Genomic DNA, 9,223 nt, shown 5'->3' with positions numbered 1-9,223 from the left:
AAACTGCCAATAACGCGCAGGAACCTATCAGCACTCGTCACGTACAGAGGAGTGGTCGCCAGGCGAAATATAGCGTATCCAAGAGAAAATTCACTAAATGTGTTTCCAGAATAGTGAGCGGAAGTTACATAATGCATAAAACAGTATGCATACGTGAATAACACTGAAGTAATTAGCACTAAAGTAAATAGTAATTAAAGAAAATATTCAACTTACATGTTGGTCGTGGAAGGCTACTTTGGTAGTTAACATATGGGAGTTTTACATTTTCGTTCATCTCCTACGAAACAAGACAAAACAAAATTCGCCGAGGATATTGAAGCGCCTAAGCTACAGGTACTCCATCTATTGCTAAATTTGTCTATTAATAGGAAACTACCGACAATATGTAAATATATATATATATATAGATATATATATATATATATAGAATATATATAGTATATATAGTATATATATATAGTATATATATATATATTGTGACGAAGTGCCCAAATGTCTGGTCATTACACTTACCAGTAATAAATAGTTGCCTCACAACTATTTCATCACAGATAAAATACGACTGATTACTCTAAAAGCAACAGCGATCTCTTAAAAACTCATTAATCATGCAAGAAATCAGTCTAAGTTAATTGAAACAAGTGTGAGGTATTTCCCTGGCTCTAACTCACTTCAGTAAAATTGAAGGAAAAGAACCCAATTACCACTCTATATTTCTACCTAAATTAAATCTGTCACTGGTGGTCAATAAATGAAATACTTAAAACATTTTAAATACAAAAAATTTATTTTTAAACAATATTTATAAGTGAAATTCACAATCTCAGGGAAATTTACTATTACTTGAAAACAATACAAATCTTAATTAATTCTTAAATTAATTATTAAACAAAATTAAATAAAAATGAATTTATCAAGAAAATTAATTTATCAAGAAGTTGAATTGAATAATGCAATCAAAATTCAAACTGTTCACAGCAATTGAGAATTGGAACGAAATGTAATTAAATGCTAATTAAATCCCAAGAATTAAATTAAATCAAGTATTCATGTTAAATCACTGAAAAACACCTAATCTACTCAAACAAAATGTGAATGCAAAAATATGTAAACACAATGTGGAAAAGTACTAAGAATGTAACAACAGTAAGAAAACAGCAAGCACACAGAATAAACATTTTTTTTTAATTAATACAGAACACACACAAAAGTTTTAATGTGAAAAATGAAATAATTAATTCCCTAAACACACTAAATATTTTTTAAGTGCACTTAAAACTTGTAATAACACATTACCTGGTATCAGTCTTCCTTTTTGCTGCAGCTCCCCCCCCCCCCCCCCTCTTCTATGGGGACTACTGATCAACAAGATGCAAAATGGATAATACCAAAACATTTTAGTGGAAGGTCATTCTGCAAAACTCTTAATAAATTCCCTTTTCAAAAGAGGGGGAAAGAAGAGAATGATATTGTGATTGTTAATAACTATTAACAGTACACGATTTCAGAACATAAAAATCTCTTAAAATGAAAGAAATTGTTTTAAACGATTATTGGAAGCAAACAGTGACGTCACTTACAACTCGACAAGTTCTTTTTTGACAAATGGAGAGAGATAAGAGTTAATTTATCAGTAATATCAAACAGTTTCATAATAAAAGACTCTTACTAAAAATGAATTGAAGAATCTTTCTAAGGACACTATGACGTCATAGACAGTCGTAAGCAAAACGTTTCAGTCAAGAAGGTTCTAGAAGCTATGTTACGAAATATTGCGCAATCGACAAGTGGGTTTCTGGACATGAATGGCTCAAGACAGTCATGTGCATCATACAATTGGCTGTTTACCAAAGAAAAAAAAGAATTAAAATCACTCGGCTTGAAGTAATGAATGATTCGTCCACTTTCACGAGCAAGGTAATTTCTCTCTCTTTTCACTCTACGTTCTTTCTTAAATTATGCATTTTGTGAATTCTGAACATATTACTTGAACACATCAGTTCAAAGTTAATCTAAATACGGAATCTAAACATAAAACACTGACATACATTTTACAAAGGTATTACATACAAATACTGAGGGTGGTTACACTTTGCAATAGCACTTATATAAGAATATATGATATATATATATATATATATATATATATATATATATATATAATGAATGGCATTGTCGCTTCTAGAAAGTCGGATCTTTAATAAAAAAAGTATGGCCCAGCAGAAACTTCAGCATTTTTTTTCGTTAAAACTTTATTTTCATCCAACGCCTACGTTTCGGGATACAAATCCCATCTTCAGGGCTAAAAACAAGGAAAAATTAAAATTCTATACATTAAATCAGACTAAAATGGGGCACAGTAATAAATTATGCTACTTAAAAAAAAATTTATATCTATATATATAGATTAATTAACAATATATCAGTGAAATTCGAATTTTTATATAAAAGTAAGACGGTAACTAATTGAATAAGAGATCGACAGTAAAAAGCAAAGCTACTAAATACAATGACACTTCAAAATAAATAAACAAACAAAACACTTAAAAACACAAACCACACGTGAACAACTAAGAAAATTACGTTATTACTAAAACAGGAGAAAAAACATTGAATCGTAACAGGCAAAACATTTCTGTATATGATTACAAAAGGAGAATATGTATATATATATATATATAGATAATATATATTATATATATATATATTTTTTTTTTTTTTTTTTTTTTTTTTTTTTTTTATTTTTTTTTTTTTTTTTTTTTTTTTTTTTTTTTTTTTTTCTCCTTTTGTAATCATATACAGAAATGTTTTGCCTGTTACGATTCAATGTTTTTCTCCTGTTTTTAGTAATAACTAACGTAATTTTCTTAGTGTTCACGTGTGGTTTGTGTTTTTAAGTGTTTTGTTGTTTATTTATTTTGAAGTGTCATTGTATTTAGTAGCTTTGCTTTTTACTGTCGATCTCTTATTCAATTAGTTACCGTCTTACTTTTATATAAAATTCGAATTTCACTGATATATTGTTAATTTAATCTATATATATAGATATAAATTTTTTTAAGTAGCATAATTTATTACTGTGCCCCATTTTAGTCTGATTTAATGTATAGAATTTTAATTTTTCCTTGTTTTTAGCCCTGAAGATGGGATTTGTATCCCGAAAACGTAGGCGTTGGATGAAATAAAGTTTAACGAAAAAATGCTGAAGTTTCTGCTGGCCATACTCTTTTTATTATATATATATAATATATATATATATATATATATATATATATATATATATATATATATATATATATATATATAACAGTGGTGGAGTTATTTCCTCCCAAAAATGTCTAAATAATGGTGAAGCATCAATGATATTGAGGAGTGTCTCTATTGCTAGACTATATTGGTAATGAACTTAATAACATAAAGATATATCTGTGTACCAGTACAGGAGTGTTTGAATGTTGTGCTTTTTCAATCATCATTACTAGTCTTATAAATCTTATGTATATTTATATTATGTATATTATGTATGTTCTTATATAATCTTATGTATATTTTCATGGACTGATGATTATGTGTCCATTCGGGGTAAGGGCAAAAGTATTGGTAAATGCTGCTATTCTATAAAAAAAAAAAATCAAATCTTTACTGGAATCTTTTGAGATAAATTTTGCTATATTTTACTTTAAACATTACCAAATAGCGACCTGACTGTAATCAATGTCTTTATCTTTCTTTTTCTTAACCCTGTTGTCATCAGCGGAGTCGTTTCTTGTAACCACGTCTTCACCGAAGGGGTGGCATTCATTCATTTCATGAGCTAACCGGGAGGCCAATCAGATTAATTATTATAAGATTCGCTAATTCTCAACTGTAAGGCGACTCCTTTTATCTGAATATATGATATTCATTCTTGAAAATCCTCTTTCTGCCTCAGCAGAACTGACAGCAATAGCATTGATAATATTTTCAGCTTTCTGTATACTTTGAGGAAACTTTGCCTTCGCAGGGTTGCTAGAATTTTGTAAGACATTTTCCACGTATCCCCGAAAACTACTAAATTCCCTCAGTTTTTCTACCGATACATATTTACGTGATTGTTGCGTTTCCCTTAAACCTAATCATAATCCTATTTCCTCCTCAGGCAGGAAACCAGTCTGATGTCACACGATTACCAGTGTTAATGCTTAATGAAATTTATGTTGAAGGTTGAGCGCCTTATCAACTGGTCATTACATTTAGCCAATTCGCCAAACTCAAAAAAAAACTCCGCATGAACCGGAGCAAACCAGCTGAATCCCACTAGACTATATATACATACATGCATATATATATTCTATATATATACATATATGTATATATGCATATATATATATATATAGTATATATGATATATATATATATAATATATATATATATATATATATATATATATATATATATATATATTATCAACCCATTTTGATTTCGACAGGTTCTTAAAACAAAAATATCGGGACTGAAAAAATTTGGCAGTAACCGAGGCAGACCAAGGAGGAAGGCGCTAACCAAAACCAAAAAGTGACCTCACAGTCCCGGCTAATATACACTAATGCACGCACCCATGATCGGGCTAAATTTGAGGATGGCCAATTTAAAAGAAAAACTTAAAAAAGAAAAAAAAATCATACAATTCTCATGGTATAAGGTAATTTTTTTTTTTAAAGTCTGTACATTCCATGGGAAGTTTAAAATGAATATTTCTCACCCTTTGTGGGCCTCTTTTTCCTAAGACAATCGTAAAGAAGCTAATTTTACAAAGTTATAAGTAATTAAATGACGCATCATAATTAGCTGTAATCAGATGACAACCTAACTAAACAAAAAACACGAACAGAAGAATATTTAAGTTTAACAGAGCCAGTAAATCATTAGGGCTTAAGCAAAGATAACCCATCCTAAAATAATTACTTGAAAAGCAGCCATATGAGCCAAACTTGAACAAAAATCCATAAACCGTAAAATGACCAAACCAATTAACATACTACAAGAGCAGCACGATGGGCATTTCCTAAAGTCAGTAAAAATACTTAATTATTACTTTAAACAGAGTAATATATATATATATATATATATATATATTATATATATATATATATATATAAAAGCATAAAGTGAGCAGCACAATAAATTACGTTGAACAGTCTGTAAATAGATAAACAGATGACCTCAACAATTACAGTAACCACATCAGGGTTAACAACCTCAAACTACAACCTCAATAACCACAAACCAAAGTATGGTAAAAACACAGGCAAGCTACCAAACCAGACAATGCTGCAAAAAACCGTTGACTGCAAACAAAAGACGAGGTCACACTCCATGACGATCTTGGTCAGGTCGTCGAGACAGCCACACGCTGCCCCCAAGGACGATAACAAGCAAACAACTCTGCTAGTGACATCTCAGTAGAAACGTCCCATTAACTGGCTCGGGCTACTGCCATCCTGACTCCTCAGCTGCTCTTACTGACTCCTACCACTGACTGATACTGACTGCTGAAGTCGGACATCGCCCGACAGACGTCAACTCACCTATATAAAAAGAAAAAAAAACAAGCAAGCAAACAACCAGGTTAACATGAACAGGCTAACAACCAAACAGAGGGAATTAATTTAAATGTGATTGTTTCCCTAAAACGTTCTTTCTTAAATTTGCATATATATATATATATATATATATATATATATATATATATATATATATATATATATATATATATATATATATATATATAAAATATATATATATATAATATATATATGTGTGTGTTGTGCTTAAAAATCACAGTAGATGCACGTGACTTCATAAATAGGCGAATTCCACAGGAAAATGATAGTCAGAAATCCAAGCGCTTTCGTCTTTACTCAGACATTGTCAAGGAGTTAATGAAGTACAATTGGAGAGAAAGGTCTCAGGTACAACACAAGATCAAGAATACCAGATGGTTAATTGTCAAAAGGGTAAAAATTAAAAGAGATAATCCAGGATTATCGGATATCACACGGTCACAAACCTAAACAGATTGACCCTAACCGAAATTACAAAGTTTCTTTACAGTCCAAAACATGTAAAAACTGAATATATTAATTTTGTTACATATTATTTATCTACAAATTTTTTCATTATGAAAGTATCAAGTTTAAATAAACCAAGACTTAAATTTAGAACATTTCTATTATTTGACTTGATGAAGCAAGATTCAATGATATTCCTTTCAACTGTGTCATTACATGGGATTAAGGCTCTTGCTTGACTCCAGTTAATAGGATGGTCTAAATCTCTCATATGTACGAATAATGCATTCGATATTTGCCCAGTTCTCACAGAATATTGATGTTGTTTGAGACGTTGTGAAAGAGATTTACCGGTTTATCCATAACAGACTTTATCACACTTTTTGCAAGGAATTTCATATATGCAGCCTGGAAGATCTTTAGGAGAATTTTTTATTATTAAACTCTTGACATTAATATTACTGAAAACAACATTTATGTTAAAAAGCTTTAAAATTCTAGGAATATCTAAAAACCTTTCATCATAGGGTAATTTTAGAATGTTATGCTTACTAAATTAAAGTTTGTCATTAGTTGAATAAAATGTTTTGCTAGCTCTTTTCCATGCCACATCTAAAAGTCCTTGGGTATTTAAGTTTCATTGCAATATCATAAATAGTTTTAATTTCAGCGTCAATAAACTGGGAGCTACAGACACGTAAAGCCCTTTGAAACATCCCAGAAAAAACAGAGAATTTAACATTTTGATGGTGATTGGAGTAGTAATGAACAAAAGATGCAATGTTAGTTGATTTTCGAAAGACTGAGAAGGTGAAATTTCTATCATTTCTATGGACAGTTACGTCAAGAAAATTCAAATTACAATTTCTTTCTTCCTCTACAGTAAATTTTATAGAAGGGACTAAATTATTGAGATTATTAAGGAATTCCTGGAGATTTTCGTGAACTGGCCAAATACAGAAGATATCATCCACATATCTAAACCAAATAATTTTTTGGGGCAAAATTCTTGGTAAGAGTTTTGTCTCAAAAAATTCCATGTAAATATTGCTAAGGACAGGAGATAAGGGATTACCCATAGCCATGCCAAACTTTTGTACAAAAAATTCCCCATTAAAACAAAATTTATTATCTTTGATACATAACCTTATGAGACTAATGAGGTTTGCTACACATAAGGGAATGTCATGACATTCTAATTCCTCCTCCAAATATTCAAGTAAGTCATCTACAGGCACTTTTGTAAATAAAGAGACAACATCAAAACTAACCATATTAAAATCAAAATTCAAATTTAAACTATTCAATTTGTTTATAAAATCAACATTGTTTTTAACATTCGTGTTAGAAATGTTTCCTGCCAAAGGAGTAAGAATTTGTACAAGCCATTTAGATAAATTATACGTAACTGAGCCCACTGAACTAATGATTTTATGTGTCTTGACTAAACCATACATATAAGGTAGGGAGGCGCATTGCTGTGTAAACTGTTTAATTAAATGGTCCAAGCCCTTCAAAATGGATTTAATTTGTTTATTAAAATGGGAGTTCACTGTCTGTGTAGGGTCAGACCTCAGTTTCGTATAAGTATCAGTATCATTTAGCAATGTCATTATTTTTCTTATATAGTCACTTTTATTCATTATTACCACTGCATTAGATTTATCTGCTTTTGTCACTTTCACTGTTTCGTCTTCTTTAATTTTCTTAAAAGCCTGGAAAAATCTCACGGGTACATTAGGGGGAGAAGGTTTACACATAGCACCATACACGGTGGCTGAGCTAATCTGTAAAAAGGGGGAATGCACAGACTCATCATTTTAACTTCCCATGGAGACAGAGAGTCCGAGCGATAGCTTAAGAGTGCTGATGTGTCTTGAGATGGTGTGACATTAAGATCCTTACTAAGCAGGTCAACGTTCGTCCTGTAGTTATGGGCGTTCGTGAGAGGTGCCTTTGAAAACTGGCTGCAACCAGTTACCTGGGGCGTGTGCATTCCGAACTTTTGAGTGTGAATTCATGTTTACGAGCTATGTCCGTTCATAATGGCATAGAGAGACTTACGGAGAGGTCTATGTGAGAAAGGCAGAGCCACGATGGCGTATGCCAAAGAGTTTCCTTTAAGAGTGCTTGGAGATTCAAGGCCAAAGATGTGGCTTAACTGTATTTTTTATATTTTGTAAAGATGTTCTATTTCATTTAATCTTTTGACTTTGTCTTTACAACTGTGTGTACTTATCAGTGTGTCCCTCCTGTCTTTTAACAGGCGGATCTAGTGAGGGGGACTGTGTCCTAGTGGAGGGGACTGTGTGGAGGGAACTATATTTTGGAGAAGGGATAAATGGTGTGACTAATTACTGATTAAGACTATTAAAATACCGGGGGGTTATCTGTGTTATCTGAATTTGAGTTATCATTCCATTTAATTATCCTGTAAGAATCTGAGTTATTCAATTAGTACTTTACTTTGAATAAATGTCTATTTTTGTAATGCATGACTCTGATTTAATGACCTAATGAAATGGAGGAGAGGTTATCGAGAGAGAGAGAGAGAGAGAGAGAGAGAGAGGTTACGAGTCAAGAGAGAGAGAGAGAGAGTGGGGGGCTATTGCCTATGTCTGAGAGAGAGAGAGAGGGGGAGGAGAAAGTATTACCAAAAACCCAGTTTGCCTTCTGCTTCTGGCTTTCGCTACCTAAGTGAATAACGGGGGGCGGTGGCCCCATTATTATATATATATGATATAATATATACATATATATAATATATATATATATTATATATATATATATATATATATATATATATATATATATATATATATATATATAATATATATATAATATATATAGATATATATACATATACATATACACACAGATATATATATATATACATATACATATATACACACATATATGTATATATATATATATATATATATATATATATATATGTATATATATATATATATATAAGATATATGCCACAAAGGAAAAATAAACGAAGGAGGTCTGCAAGATCTTTCGACGTTAAAAGTCCTTTACTGAGCAGAGACTGACATACATACGAGAAAAAACAATACAAGAACTTCGTATAACTGACAGATAGGGATTATAAAGAGATTAGTACTTATCCGACACACCTGGAAGATAAGAAACCTTCCCAAACA

This window comes from Macrobrachium nipponense, chromosome 26, assembly GCF_015104395.2.
Source record: "Macrobrachium nipponense isolate FS-2020 chromosome 26, ASM1510439v2, whole genome shotgun sequence".
Classification (NCBI taxonomy): domain Eukaryota; kingdom Metazoa; phylum Arthropoda; class Malacostraca; order Decapoda; family Palaemonidae; genus Macrobrachium; species Macrobrachium nipponense.
Note: the sequence above shows the minus strand (reverse complement) of the source record.